The sequence below is a fragment of the Terrapene carolina genome, unplaced genomic scaffold (genome assembly GCF_002925995.2).
Source record: "Terrapene carolina triunguis isolate 2854851 unplaced genomic scaffold, T_m_triunguis-2.0 Scaffold84, whole genome shotgun sequence".
NCBI classification, from domain to species: domain Eukaryota; kingdom Metazoa; phylum Chordata; order Testudines; family Emydidae; genus Terrapene; species Terrapene triunguis.
In genome coordinates, this window is record NW_020664435.1 from 7386364 (window position 1) to 7402116 (window position 15753).

Genomic DNA, 15753 nt, shown 5'->3' on the forward strand with positions numbered 1-15753 from the left:
GGGGGCGGGGGGGGGGCGGCCGGAGGCTTTTTTGCCTGGGGCGGCAAAAAAGCCAGAGCCGGCCCTGGTTGGAAATATTTGTAAGGTTTGTGTACATGTAAATTACTGGTTTGCACCAGCTGAGGATCTGGACCATAAAAATTAGATCTTATACCTTTTCTCAAACTGTATATTTGACTTCCTTTTATAAAGCAGTAGTTAAACAGGCTATAAGCTATAGCAGGAGCTGATTCTGGTATAGGGTAATATGCCTTATACTGATGAACTCAGCTCAGCCATCTAAGAATCGCATTATTAAAATCAGAAGAAGATGGAACTTCAGTTGTTGAACAGTGTGATTATATTACATTGATCCCATGCGTTGAGGCCAAGCTTTAAATTCAGTCTTGAGAAAAGGGATGGGAATTATTTTTTACTTTGTGTTTTCTTTACATATTAAATTACAAATGGAATTATTGATGGTTAATGAGACGTACTGTAGGTGCTGGAGGCTGAGAAGCTTTGGTTTGCTCACAATTCATTGCCATTCTCATTTGCCTTTCTTTCTTTTCACCAGACACTTTACAATCATTGTCAAATTTTATCTGATCTGGCTTTCTGTTTTTTTTCCATGTTGCAATATATATTATGGTAATATAGAAAATGAGTAAAGATAAAAGGCCTGATCCTGTTCTCATGTATGTTAATAGTGATAAAAACTCCCCTTTACTTCAAAGGGATCAGAATTGGGCCCACAAGTCATAATACTGATATCTTGCGCATTTCTTAGTTCAAATAGCATAAGCTAGCCAAAGTTCACAGAAATCTAAAAGATCAGTGAAATTAATAGTTTTATAACCACCCACATTTCATAATTTTTGCTGAACTATCTGAGATGACAGAGAGAGTTTGAAATGGGTTGAATTTTCCATACCTTTGTCATTGTGAGCCATTTACCTTAACTCACTTAAGATGCAGGCTGAGGCTAATAGCAGTATACATATGTATATTTTCACATAGGTTTCTCTTAAAAAGTGCCAAGTATTCTTAAATTGTTAAGTCTTCCAGGCAGGGTCTGTCTCTTACAGCACCTTGTACAATGGGGCTCTATTGCAATACAAGTAATAAATAATATACAGGTATAAAAATATCACTTGTGGTGAAACAAAGCTGTGAATTGTGTATGAACAGCCTGGGGTTCAGATTACAAATTAGTTCAATGACAATTTGTTTTCCTATTCTCACAATATTTTAAATATTTGTTAAAAGATTTACAAAATATTTCCATATAAAGTTGTTGAGAATAATTTTAACTCTGATGTGAGAAAATGTAGTTTTATGTATTTAGTGAATAGTTTCAGAAAAGACCTTTTACAAAATGGATCTTTAATACAGGATTTCTTTACTCTTTTCAGCAAAGGTATTGAAAATGAAGTTCTAATGAGGTAAGATTTCATTATACTATTTCCAGTGAAATATTCAGATAATTCTGCTGATTTTTAACAAAACTGTCCAACATTTTAGGGTTGATACTAGATAGTTTGAGTCAATATGTTAAAGTATAGATTGAAAAGGGGAAGTCATTACATCCACTAATATGATTATTTGGTTCAGATGTTGCTGCATGTTTTAGTTTTGTTCCCCTCCCTAGTGAAGTTTCTAAATCCCAGCAGGCTGACTGCCCAGACTTTGAAACTTGTTTGGTCCCAAGCCATCAAGAGAAATATTTTTTTTTTCAGTGTATGGTACAATTTCTGCTATTTTGACAGTTAACTTGTTTGCCTGAAAAGAGAGTTGTTTTGCAATCTGAAAATGAAGTACTGTACCAATGGTATTACCACTAAAAGATATGACTTTGTGCTCAGAAGCTCTTTGTGTTTTAAGAAATTTATATGTACGTGCCTTGTTGCATGGTTACTAGTGTGTGTAACACCCATGAATGCTAATGAAAGTTACATGAGTAAATAGACCCCTGTGCATCCAAACAAGAATACTCTCCTTAAGACTGTCATCCTCGGCTCCTTACAACACAAGTCAGATTACATTTTGGAAATGGATTTTGTGTATGTCTGCTAGATAGATAGGAAGGCACAAAAAAGGCAAATGTTACCAACTAGAAGAACAATGCTGCAGGTTTTCAATTTTTTTATCTGTTCACTTACTGATGAGGATGTTGAGATGCATGTGCCATGTTATGGAATCTATTTGCTGCTGCTTATATTTGTGCAGGTTTTCTGTAAAGTCAAATCACATACAATCAGATATTTGATGGCAAATTGTTCTGACAGGCAACTGAGCATGACCCTTTTTATAGTGCTAGAGAAATACCTAAGTACTTTCAAGTGCTATTTTTCAGTTAGAAGTTTTATTTTCATAGACATCCAAAAAGTTCTGATTTTTCTGTTTGTTATTGTTTCCTAACACTGCTCCCCAGTTTAACCATTTTAGACCTTATCAACTGTTAATTTATAGAAGCTTTCAGAATAGCTAACTGGATTCATTGCATTGATTCAAAGTCAAACTTCCTCCAATTAGCAGTGCATCATGATGAGCTTTGTCAAACCTGCTGACTTCTAAAACCGCTGCTGCATTTACATAAAATATGCTTCTGGTTTCAGTTGGAATAGGGAGGAGGGCACGTTGAGAAGAAATTTAAAAAGCTGTGCAAAGTGTAAACTCTTTGAAATCTCAAGTCAATAGTAGTGCGAAATATTAACGAAAAAACCCATGATCAGAACTGTGGTGAAAAAGTAGTGAGGTGTCAACACACATTTTGTTGTTGTTGTTGTTGTGGAAAATATAAAAAAATGTTTATAATAAATGCAAACTGCAGACTCTAAGCAGTGTCACTCTGGAGCTTCTTACTCTGGGCTTTTAAGTGGAATTAATTTTTTTTAAAATGTTGACAGTTGAATTGTGCCTTTAGTCACAGCCCCATTTTGGGGATAGTATGCAGCAGCTTGTGCCAATGGGACTTCTGAGAGACAATGGGGTGAATTTACTGCTGTACTGTGCCACCTTCGCACCAGCCATTGGTTGCCAGGGGATTGATTGTCTCCCTAGGGAATACTCCCATCACAAGAACTTTTGTAGTGTGCAGTGCTAACACGGGTGTTGGGCAACGTGCTGGTTGGTGTGGAGGGGCAGGACCCACTCCATCTTGCCTCCTTTGAAGTAGCTAGTCCCAGCAGTGACTCTAGCCCTGAGCAGCCCTTGTACATTGAGTGCAACAGCTGCCATCATGCCTGACTTCTAAATGGGGATACAAGTCAAAAGGCGCCTTTTGCCCTGCTTTTTCCCCTGCACAAGGACTGGGCACAATATTGCCCAACATGAATTGTTTGTGTTTGTGGTACAGCACCTAGCACAAGAGGACCTTGATTAAAGCTCTGGTGTGCTACTGTAATGTAAATAGTAATCACTAATTAGTATGGCATTACAGCAGCAGCAGAAGTTTTCTCACATTGCCCCAATACATTTTCTCAGATCATGAATGGAAATGGTTAAATCTCCTCCTCCGTTCACTCCCGAGCATCTGTCCTGAGACAGCCAAGAAAAGAGCTTGTTAGCCCTGTTTAAAAATGGGTTTTGTGATGCTGACATCCAATTATCGGATACTCCCGTGAGATCACCAATGTGTTTGGCACAGGACACCAAGTAGCCTTTAGAGGTCAACAATTTTTGGTAACTACCATCCTGGGCTCATTTTGAACTGAACGGGTAGACTGAAGATGGAAGGTGCTATATCCCATTGTCATTTCCCCAAATGTACAAGGGCTTGGGAATGGAATACCATTACTTCTGGTAGCCAGAGAAACCTGTGCCTGCAAGGGGACAGGAAATAGTACACTCAGATATTAGAAAACTTGCTACACATGTTTTTAATATTGTTTCTCTGACATTTGTTTGAATTGAGGATTCTGGGTACTGAGTCATAGTCCCTCTTCAGTTGCCTAAACACCACACAATCCTCCTGTAACACACCACAGCAGCTGTCCCACACCAGCAGCAGCCTAACCTGGCCCTTCCATTCTGAGTTGTAACTTGTTAAACATGCTTGAAACTCCAACCGGCTTAAGGAACTCAATCTATTTAACTTCCTGAAGACAATTTTAAGAGGCGACTTGATTATAGTCTATAAGCAGGTTTGGAAGGATTAGATTTTTCATCAGTAAATGTCAGTAAACATTGATTTCACCATGCACACAGAAACCAATGAAAAAATATTTCCTTAGATGATGATTGAAATTTACAGATAGACAAGATGAGAAAAATGCTGCTTGAGAACTTACTTAATGTGTATAAAATGTGCTGTAATGGCAGTATTACACCATTATTGACACCTCCCCACAATGTGAAAATGTAAAATGGTAAAATAGGAAAAAAATGCTTAAAATAAACTACCAAAAATATAAATATTGAATTCTGCCAAGTCTATCTATGAGTACCTACACAGGGAGAAGATATTTGACATTAGAGGCCTCTTTAAACGAAATAAGATTCAATGGCTGACATTTGAAGCAAGATAAATTCATACTGGAAATAAAGCATACATTTTTAACAGTGATTGTAATTAACCACTGGAACAGCTTACCAATTAATGTGGTAGTTTATTCATCACTTAGCGTTATTAAATCAATATTGACTATCTTTCTGAAAGATATTCCCTAGTTCAACCACAAATTATTGGGCTTCTTACAGAAATTAGTGTGTGAGGTTCTGTGGTCCGTGCCATGCAGGAAGTCAGAATAGGTCCTTATACCAGCGTGGGCCCTGCTGAGCAACTCCTCCCCCTCCTCCCTCCCTCAACTCCTCCCCTTCCCTCCCAGTGCCTCCAGCTGTTCCCTGGCATGAAGGAGGTGCTAAAAGGGAGCGGGAGGAGTGGGGACCTTGGGTCTGCACCACTCCCGGAAGCGGACAGCACATCCCTGCGGCCAATGAGAGCTGCGGGGGCGGTGCCTGCGGGCAGGGGCAGCGCGCAGAGACCCCCAGGCCCCCCACCTAGGAGCCGCCGCCAGTGGGATGTGCCAGTCGCTTTTGGGAGCTGCCCAAGGTAAGCGCCGCCCCCCTCACTGCCTCCCGCACCCCAACCCCCTCTCCCAGCCCAGAGCCCGCACCCAAACTCCCTCCCAGAGCCTGCACCCCCTCCTGCACCCAAACTCCCTCCCGCACCCCACCCCCTGTCCCAGCCCTAAACCTCCTCCAGTGCCCAAACTCCCTCCCAGAGCCCACACCCCCTCCTGCACCCAAACTCCCTCCCAGAGCCTGCACCCCCTCCTGCACCATGGGGGGTGTTGCCTTGGAGAAGGGGGCGGGCAGGGGCATGGGCTCAGGGAAGGGGGCAGGGCAAGGGCTGAGCAGGGACTTGGGGGTCCCTGAAAATTTTAAAATCAAAATGGGGGTCCTTGGGTTGTTAAAGTTTGAGAGCCACTGCCTTATACGATATAGGCTGCCAAAGACATGGGTTGGTCCTGCTTTGAGCAGGGGGTTGGACTAGATGACCTCCTGAGGTCCCTTCCAACCCTAATCTTCTATGATTCTATGGAATTTTCAGTACTATCACTGAGGTAGGTTGCTATTGTTTTATGGTGACTGAATGATATCAGCTGAGAAAGGAAGAGTCTTTGAATTAATTCCTGAAGAGATTGATTAGTGGGCAGAATGCAGCTGATTTAGTGACATACACATTTGCAATACATAACAATAATGTTAATGAGCCAGATCCAGAAGTTCTTGCTCAGTTTTTACTCAGGCCTTACTCAAGACAAAATTCTCATTTGTCTGAATGATGGCTGCATGATTTAGCCTAATTTATTCAATGACTTGCAGTTCATACTAAAGTTATTCAGTAGTTTATATGTGATGGTTATCAAGCTACCTGTGTGGTCTAATTAGGAAATCCTTAATTTCTCCCTAAAATAAGATGAGAATTTTTTTCAGTTATTCTGGCAATGTCCTGTAAATGCCATTCTTTGAACAAGACCTATTTCAGGTCTGGTGTATCTGAAATTACTGTACCGTTAGACCATGTAGGGTAAATTTTCAGCAGATAAGATAGAACTCCCAATTTATTGTAAACCACTTTGCACAGTATTGAAAATGTATGGAGATATACATCTTTGCTCGGGGCCCTGCATTTGAATCCTTGGGTAGTATAGGAGGAAAGGCTCTTCACTTCTTATCTGCTACAAGAAAGTGCATCCTAATTTTATTGGACTGGAGACAGCAGATCCTTCAGTGAGCAAATGAGGAGAAATGGCTTTTAAGGGGTTTATTGAAGAAATAATTTTATTTACTGTCAAGGGGGAACCTGATACATTGTACAGAAAAAATACATGGAGATCTCATCCTTTTCTATTAACGTGATAGGCTCATTGCTATAAATGTACATTATATTATTAACTTTAATATCCAAGCACTTTCTTAAATGTCATTTATATATCATACAAAAGCTTTTCTACAATAATATTGAAAATTTGACCTAAATAATAAAAGCAAGGAAATTCAACAGTAAGACTGACACTGTAGGCCTAATTCTGATCTCACTTAAGCCAGGAGTAGCTTCACTGAAGTCAGTGGAGTCATGCTGGTGGAAAATAGGTCCAAGTGAGATTAGAATCAGATCCTCCATCTTTAATGTACCTATTGAACCTAGATAATATAGCATCTCTGGAAGGAATTGGTATTATTTTGGGCAGTATCCTATAACAAGGAGTAATGACCTAAAGCTATGGGCAAAATTCTGACTGGAGGGTTGCCCCATGTAACCGCCAAAAAATGTCAAGGGACAGAATTTTCTACTCCAATTCTGGATCTGCTTCAAAGCCTAATAAAAGGCCATTCTGCAAGCCTTCCATAAAGGGGCATTCCAGAAGGAGGCCTAGGGATGAGATTACTTGATCCTTGTATTTCAACATGCATGCCCTTTGAACCATCAACAGGTTCTGAGCACGCTCTATACACAGATTACTCCTATTATTTTCCTCAGTAATGGGGCCGTGGTCATCTAGAATGGGCTTTTGATCATGCCTTCATAGTGTTTTTAACTACTTGGACTTGTGGGCAGCTACAACTTCAGCATTTTATAAACAAGGGAGGTTGATGATATGTTCAGTTTGGTTTGCATTTTGTTAACTCTGGATGGTTCTTTCTTCGTGTATGTGATTGAGGGGTTTTCTATGTTGGGTGGAAAACCAAACTTTTAGGCATTTACTAGATTATTTCTTAGCATTATAGTATATCGATCTTCAAATGGGAAAATGTAGCAACCTATTCACAACACTCAAAAGAGAAAGAAATGGGAAGAAAAGGGTTGGGGGGTAAAGAATCAGTTGTTCAGAATAGACTCCTTAAATCATCAGCTACTACCACAAAGTCACTGTTAAAGGATATTTCAGTTCCGAAAAATGGCATCTCGGTTCTGAAAGAGCATTTTTTCTTGTGCAGTGAGAGAAAATTGCTGGCTCCATTGTCAAATTTATTTGAAGCATCAAATTGTTACTGTTTCCTTCTGAAGGAAAGTTCATATCTGAGGAACTTAATGTAAATGAAATAGTTTTCAGGACGAAAGAAAAAACTGTTCAACTGAACAATGGTATAAGATGCAGGGCAGTTAATTGAGAAAATCATGAAGGATTGTAGATAGCATTTCTTGGTGTTTGCAAATAGCATTACTATTGGAGCATGATAGCACTCAAAAATAAATGAAAGTGAAATGCGGTTGAGTTGTGGTCAGGGGTGTTCTTGTGATTCATTGCAAATGCACTGCTGGCCCAGGATTTTGTATTCATATTAAAAAGATTGAAGATATTTGACTGAGTTCAAAAACTATGGAAAATCTTGTTTTGTGGTCTTTGTTTACATAATTATTTCCAGTCTCCAAAGACAATTCTGTACTTTGTCTAGGTAGCACACTGGCATCTTAAAATAAATGTGCCTTTCGTTCTAGTTCATATACTGGGTTAGACTTGAGTTCAGTGGTGGAAGAATACTCTGATGCATACACTGTATTTAGAATGTCTGTTCAAATAAGATTTAAAAATATTGGGTTCACTGTTGCACAACACTGAAACTCTTGATGATTCAGTGGAGTTTTGCTGCATTGAGAGAACTGGACAGCTGGTATGTTCTCTCTTTGCTAAATGGAAAATTGACTTTTTGTGGTTTATTTTTTAAAAATAAGAAGCTATTAAGTATATGTAGCTATTGAGTCCAACTCTGTAGTTGTAGCAAGGAAGTACTGAAGTAATTCCAGTGCATCAGGGACATGTTTGTCTTCATTCACATTTTAGAAAGATGGATCTGGCTTCAGTAAGGATAGCCTGGTCCGGGGTGTGTGCTACAGCCACTGGGAGAGATTTGCATTTATGCAGTGCTCTTTATTAAATGAGTTTCACAGCACAACTGCTTAAAATTGCCAAGTTGGCCAAACAGATGAACTTACTGTCAGCATGGGAGAGTGGCATACCATTTTAGCATGACTCCTTTAATCTGATGCATTCCATGGTACAGTATGGGCACATAAATCAACCATTGGTGGAGGGAAGGAACCAGGGGAAACGGAGCATATGAGAAGTCCTGTTCTTCTCTTGGTAATGTCAGCATGCTCTTAATTTATGGACACATTGGAAGGGCAAGCGACAACTTCTGTCCCTCTCATTTTACAAAGCAGTGACCTCAGCATCACATCTACTGTCTACCTGCAAGGGCCCTTTCTACCGAAACATGTTTCAGGTTACTGCACCCCACCTATCCAGAAAGCATTTCTGAACAAAAGCAGTCCCCCCAATCATTCACTGAGCTGCATGAAAATGTGGCAAAGGCCTTGAAGTTAAGTGCAGTTTCAAGTGTACAGATAACCACAGATGTGTGGGCAAGTGGGTAGATTAGAGATTGTGGGGAAGTGACTGCCCACTAAATGTCCTTAGTTCCATTCAACCTTCAGCAACTCCCTCACCCCCAACCCCAGGTCCCTGAGGGTATGTCTACACTGCAATTAAAAACCCGCAGCTGCCTGTGCAAGCTGACTCAAGCTAAGGGGCTGTTTAATTGCAATGTAGACATCCGAGCTTGGGCTGCAGCCTGAGCTCTGGGACTCTGAGGTGGGAGGGTCCTAGAGCTTGGGCTGCAGCCTGAGCCGGAATGTCTACACTGCAGTTCAACAGCCCCATAACCCAAGCCCTGTGAGCCCAAGTCAGTTGGCACGGGCCAGGCACGGTTGTCTAACTTCAGTATATACATAGCCCACCACTCAGGGTATCTAGAAACTGCTGCTGATCTCGTGCTGAAATCTACAAATGCTTTTAAGTCATTCTTGTTCATCATCATCCATGGAGCTAACGTTTGTTCTGTTGTTTCCATTTTCTTCTCTGTGGCTTTGCTTAATTCACCTTTAATATAGTACTCTTTAATCACTCTCCTGTGTCCTCTGGTTCTTGGAGTCCAATAGCCCTCTCTTCTCATAGTTTAGGACCTGGCTAGTTTGCAATACTGCATGGGGGAGACATTGCAAATTACTGAATTTTGTAAATTACGTAAGCAGACAAACAGTAAAAAGAGTATACTGCAACACCAAATGTACGTTATTCACTCATTTGACAGGTGTAGTTAATTATTTCTTATATTGTAGTAGGATTAAGTCTTAGAAACATGAGATTCAACTATAACATTTTGCTATAATATCTTTTCTGAGAAGTGAGAAAATACCACCATTTATTCGTGTGCAAACTGTGGGGTGTGCAAATTAGTGAGCTTCTACTAGACTTGCGTAGGAAAGTTTAGAATCGTTCACAGCTTGTTAATAAATATCACTGATAGGTAGTGAATCCAAAACTAACTCAGAATTAGGCAAGACTCTACCTGTGCTGGCAAAACCAGAACACAATGACTTATGTTTTGCCAAAATGAAAACACAGCTTCCTCAAGCCACGTGTAGTTTTACTGAGTGTGCAACTTACTAGAAGGCAAAGACATATCTATAAGTCACAACCATACTGGAAAAGTAGATGTCAAGATTAATTTTCTTAGCGTCATAGGATAGCATATTTCTACAAAAGAAATATGTAGTCAATAGTAATATTTTTCCCTCCCCAACTATTGTGAGAGGTGCCGATGTTTTAGCATTTTATTCAAAGTAAGAATTAATTAACTATGAAGCAGAAGTGTGCAGCTTTATGTGCATAAGCTTAAAGTAAACTGTTGCTATGTGTGTCCAAAGGTAGTTACAAGGAGGCTTAGGTACCTTCAGAACATGGATGGTTTATCTTGGCAAGGATAAAATAAAATAGGAAATAAAAAAACAACACAAATCAAACCCCAAGCCCACATTCCCTCATTTTATTGAGTTGGGTTGCACAAAAAGGCAAATTGTTTAAAATTCAATTAAAAAAAGAAAAAAGATCCCTTCAAAAGGGTGTTTTTTCTTTTTAACTTCAAAGCCCCATCTCCACTCCTCTTCCTCAGAGGATGGAATGTAAGGTGTGAGTGACCTTCATTAGCCACCCTGATGGGCCAGTTTCAAATTCTTCAGCCTTTTATGATATGCAAGCTGCTATACAGAGAGGGTTCAATTGCACAATATGCACAGATCCGTGAGTAGGGGTAAGTGCAGATGCACATCGCTCTAAGAGGAGCACCACTTCAGGAGACAAACTATTCCGGGGCTGCTTGTTGCAAACAGGAGTGCAGACTGCCATTAGCATAGTGCAGATTGTTCCCCAACAGAACACTTCCCCTGTTCCATGGATTTGAGCAGAATGAGGATGGAGGGCATGGGCTCTCATCCTTTTCGACCCAACCTCCCTTGTGTTATTTTTTTGGTGGTTTGCTCCTCCGAGGGATCAAGGCTTGAGCAGTCTCTATTGTGTTTGTCCTTATGTGGGCTCCAAAATGGGAGAGGATCCTTGTGCTGCTTTCCCTTTCTACTCATCTGCACAAAAACAGGTGATAGTATAATCCAGGGTTGGTAACAACTTGTGTTTGTTATGTAGTGTGATAGGAGGATCTCTTCCTGGAACTAGTGAGTCCAGAGGCAATCACTGGGCTTTTGTCTAAGTCAAGCCTACTGGCTGGATCTAGCTATTAAAGTTTTGCCCAGTTACAAAACACTTTCCCCTCTCTCCCTGGGTCAGAATAAGACCATGAGCAGCATTTGCCTTACTATCATTTTGTGAAACTCTTTTCTGGGAAGTTAATTTAAAAAAAATCTGCCCTCTCCTAGAGTCAGAATGTTAATTTGCTTAGTAAAGGTAAAAACATAAAATTGCAGAGAAAAATAATCTAATAGATACCTACCCTTTAAACCTGTGTGTGCATCATAAGAGGTTAGCATGTTTTCAGGTCTGCACTGAAGTGACACAGAAAATCGAGGAAAAAAATCCTCCTCAGAAACCTTTGACCCTTAATGCAGAAAGCAGCACTGAAGTTCTGCAGAACATCACAGGTCCCTGATTAAAGCATAAATTGCAGTTTGTTTGTAGGTTATAGGGTATGGTAAATTGAGAGAGAACCCTCAGGATCAGGTTTGAAATTCCTGGTTTCCTTCGGATTTATTTCCCCAAATCCACCTGTCTCCTGCCCCAGACATATGATGGTGCAGGAAGCCTTTTTTCTGCTAATTGTGGAGTAGAATAATATACTACATCTTTAAGCCAAAGAAACAGGGATATGAGGTCATACAGGAAAATAAAAAAGATCGGTGTTGAGCTACTTGTGAATACCTGACATAAAGGAATAATCATATTTAACTATGATGCCAAGAATCGGGATCCCCAGTAATTAACCATGATACAGAACTACATTATCTCTTAAATCCTTGGTGTTGGAAGTCACATTTCCAGGCATGAACTCCATAGCTGGAAATTAACCCATTGGAAACTACCGGGAAGGAAGGATTAATGCCAGGAGCTCCACATTCCTGGCAGCAAAAGATTTATGAAAATGGCAAGAAGCGTTCCCTACTCTAGGCAACCAATACTGGATCTATTAGAATGGGAAAGTGGCATGCTGTGCTTGGTGTCATCCGCTATATGGGACTGGATTTGTTGTTCTGTGTTTTTCAAATTATTTTTAACTGCATTGAGAACTAGTCACATCCACAAGAAGACTGAAAGGAGGTTAAACCTGTTCCTCACTACTTTACTGTAGCCATCTGGCCTTGCCCCATCACATTAGGTAACATTCTGAAACTACTGGTTCTGATTGTCATAATATCATGTTCCGCTTGTAAATCTGTTCATAATCCTTTTAGATCCTCTTGATCTTTTCCACCTTCTCTAGAATGCCAATGGAATATGTTCAATCTAAAAATGGTTCTTACCTTTTAAAAACTATATGTGGTATAACATGATCGTTAAGTGTTATGATCAATTGTGATCAAGAAGGAAAAAAAGGAAAGTGATTTGCAAATGAGTATATCATACATGTCTGGAAAATGGGCTGTTTGGTGTGTTCATTGGTAGGTTTTAATGATTCAGGTTAGATTAAGCTAGATCTGTATGAGAGACAGAAAACAAACTGATTTTGAATGGTGCTGTTTAGCCCAACTGATTCTTTTAAAGAAAATAGAAAACTAGAGGGGTTTTTAGAAATAACTCAGACACTTTGGCTGATTGGTTCCTGGATTAAATGAAAATTCAACAAATGGAAACTATTTGAAGTTTTAGGGTGATTTTCTGCCCTTAGCTATACTCATGTTCATACAACCATGTAGGGCTGCACAGGTGTGACTGAAGCAATTGATCCTTAGGCTCTACTTTCCAAAATTTCTCAGTTTAGCAACTGCTAAAATTAGTTGTGACCAAACCAAATTATTACCCAGTTAGGTACAGCCTGACTGGAGTCTTGAGAAGAGTAACAAAGATGATCAGTTATATACATTATGTTACATCCTTTCCATCCCAATGTTGGTGCACAAAGCAGAAACTAGTCTCTTCCATTCCTCTGTGTCATTTGCTGCTGCTTCCTTCAGTTCTAGGGTGTTGAGATCAACTGTTCTGCTCTCCCTCCTAAGGGTTCTTCTGAAGTCTTTCCAACCCATTCCCAGACTCTCTGGTAGGCATTTATTTTCGAAGGTGTCTAGTTTTCTAACATTTTAGTGGATCTCCAGCTCTCATAGCTGTATATTAGTATTGAGATTACATTTGAATGGAAAATTCTCTGTTTTGTTCTGATGCTTTATATATTGATTTCATCAGTTGAGTTTAGTAAATGCTGTGGATGCCTGTCCTATTCTTAATGTCATTTCCTTCTTAGGGTCTCCGTTGGCCAATGTGATGCTGCCCAAGTCGGTGAACTCTTCAACTTTCTTCATATTTTTCCCTTCTAATGTGACGTTACTGTTTGAAGTCTGGGTTTAAAGACTATTTGTTTTAGCTTAACTAATTTTGAGCCCTGCTTTTCCTGCTGTTTTTGCCAGGTTGTCTGTTTTTGTAACTTTTTGTGCTCAGTAGGGCAATATCATCAGCAAAGTCTAGGTCTTCTAGACATTTGTACATAAGAACAGCCACACTGGGTCAGACCAGTGGTCCCTCTATCCCAGTATCCTGTCTTCTGGCAGCAGCCACTGTCAGATGCTTCAGAGGGAATGAACAGAATAGGGCAATTTCTAGTGATCCATCCCCTGTCATCCAATCTACACCTCTGGCAGGTGGAGGTTTAGGGACACCTGGAGCATGGAGTTGCATCCCTCACCATCTTTGCTAATAGCCATTGATGGACCTATTCTCCATGAATTTGTCTAATTCTTTCTTGAAGCCAGGGGATGTTTTGAAGGCCAAAAGTATAACTGGAAACGAGTTCCACGGGTTGGCTGTGCATTGTGTGAAAAAATTTCCTTTAGTTTCTTTTAAACTTGCTGCCTATTAATTTCATCTAGTGACCTCTAGTTCTTGTGTTATGTGAAGGGGTAAATAACACTTCCTTATTTACTTTCTCCACACCATTCATGATTTTATAGATCTCTATCATATATTCCCTTTGTCAGCTCTTTTCTAAACTGAAGAATCCCAGTCTTTTTAATCTTTCCTCATATGGAAGCTGTTCCACACCCCTAATAATTTTTGTTGCCATCCTCTGTACCTTTTCTAGTTCAAATATATCTTTTTGGGGAGGTGGCAACCAGAATTGCACACGATAGTCAACGTGTGGTGTTCCATGGATTTACATACTGGCATTATCATTTTTTTTATTTTATTATCTATCCCTTCCTTAATGGTTCCTAACATTTTGTTAGCATTTTGTCACCCAGTTTAGTTAGATCCCTTTGTAACGCTTCACAGTCAGCTTTGGACTTAACTATCTTGAGTAATTTTGTATTGTCTGCAAATTTTGCCACCTCACCATTCACCCTCTTTTCCAAATGATTTATTAATATAATTGAATGGCACAGATCCCAACACCTCTCTCTGTTGTGAAAACTGACCATTTATTCCTGCCCTTTGTTTCCTGTCTTTTATGCAGTTACTGATCCATGAGAGAACCTTCCTTCTTATCCCATGACTGTTTAGTTTGCTTAAGAGTCTTTGGTGAGAGACCTTGTCAAAGGCTTTCTGAAAGTCCAAGTACACTATAGATCACCCTTGTCTGCATGCTTGTTGACACTCTCAAAGAATTGTAATAGATTGGTGAGGCATGATTTCCCTTTACAAAAATCATGTTGACTTTTCACCAACAAATCATGTTCATCTAGGTGTCTGATAATGCTGTTCTTTTCTATAGTTTCAACCAGTTTGCCTGACAGTGAAGTTAGGTTTACCACCCTGTAATTACCAGGATCACCTCTGGAGTCTTTTAAAAATATCAGCATTACATTAGCTACCCTCCAGTCATCTGGTACAGAGGCTGATTTAAGGGACAGGTTACATACTGCAGTTAGTAGTTCTGCAATTTCATATTTGAGTTCCTTCAGAACTCTTGGGTGAATACCATCTGGTCCTGGTGAGTTATGACTGATTAATTTATCGATTTGTTCCAAATCCTCCTCTTCTGACACCTCTATCTGGGACAGTTCCTCAGATTTGTCACCTAAAAATAATGGCTCAAGTGTGGGGATCTCCCTCATGTCTTCTGTAGTGAAAACCAATGCAAAGAATTCATTCAGCTTCTCTGTAATAGCCTTGTCTTCCTTGAATGGTCCTTTAGCACCTTGATCATCCAGTGGTCCCACTGATTGTTGGGAAGGCTTCCTGCTTCTAGTGGACTTACAAAAACTAATAGCAAATTATTTTTATCTTTAGCTAGTTGCTCTTCAAATTATTTCTTGGCCTGCCTTAACTTTTCTATTTGACTCGCTAGAGCTTATGCATTTTCTATTTTCCTCAATAGGATCTGATTTACAATTTTTAGAGGATGCCTTTTTGCTTCTAAGCACTCCTTTTACTCTGCTGTTAAGCCAGGATGGCTTTTTGGGTCCTATTACTAGTTTTTTTTTGGACACTATACCTTTAGTTTGAGCCTATATCGGGGTAGGCAACCTATGGCACGCGTGCCGAAGGCAGCACGCGAACTGATTTTCAGTGGCACTCACACTGCCCGGGTCCTGGCCACTGGTCTGGGGGCTCTGCATTTTAATTTAATTTTAAATGAAGCTTCTTAAACATTTTAAAAACCTTATTTACTTTACATACAACAATAGTTTAGTTATATATTATAGACTTATAGAAAGAGACCTTCTAAAAACATTAAAATGTATTACTGGCACGCGAAACCTTAAATTAGAGTGAATAAATGAAGACTTGGCACACCACTTCTGAAAGGTTGCCGACCCCTGGCCTATAT

At 39.8% G+C, this 15753-nt stretch overlaps 1 protein-coding gene across 1 annotated transcript in view; it reads left to right on the top strand.

Annotated features, from left to right (window-relative positions):
• The window catches only part of THRB (thyroid hormone receptor beta), a 271485-nt gene that overhangs the window by 70387 nt on the left and 185345 nt on the right, over window positions 1-15753 (top strand). The window contains exon 2 of the mRNA XM_026649372.1: window positions 1395-1424. The gene's annotated coding sequence lies outside the window, so the exon portion shown is untranslated. The remainder of the gene's footprint in view (window positions 1-1394; window positions 1425-15753) is intronic.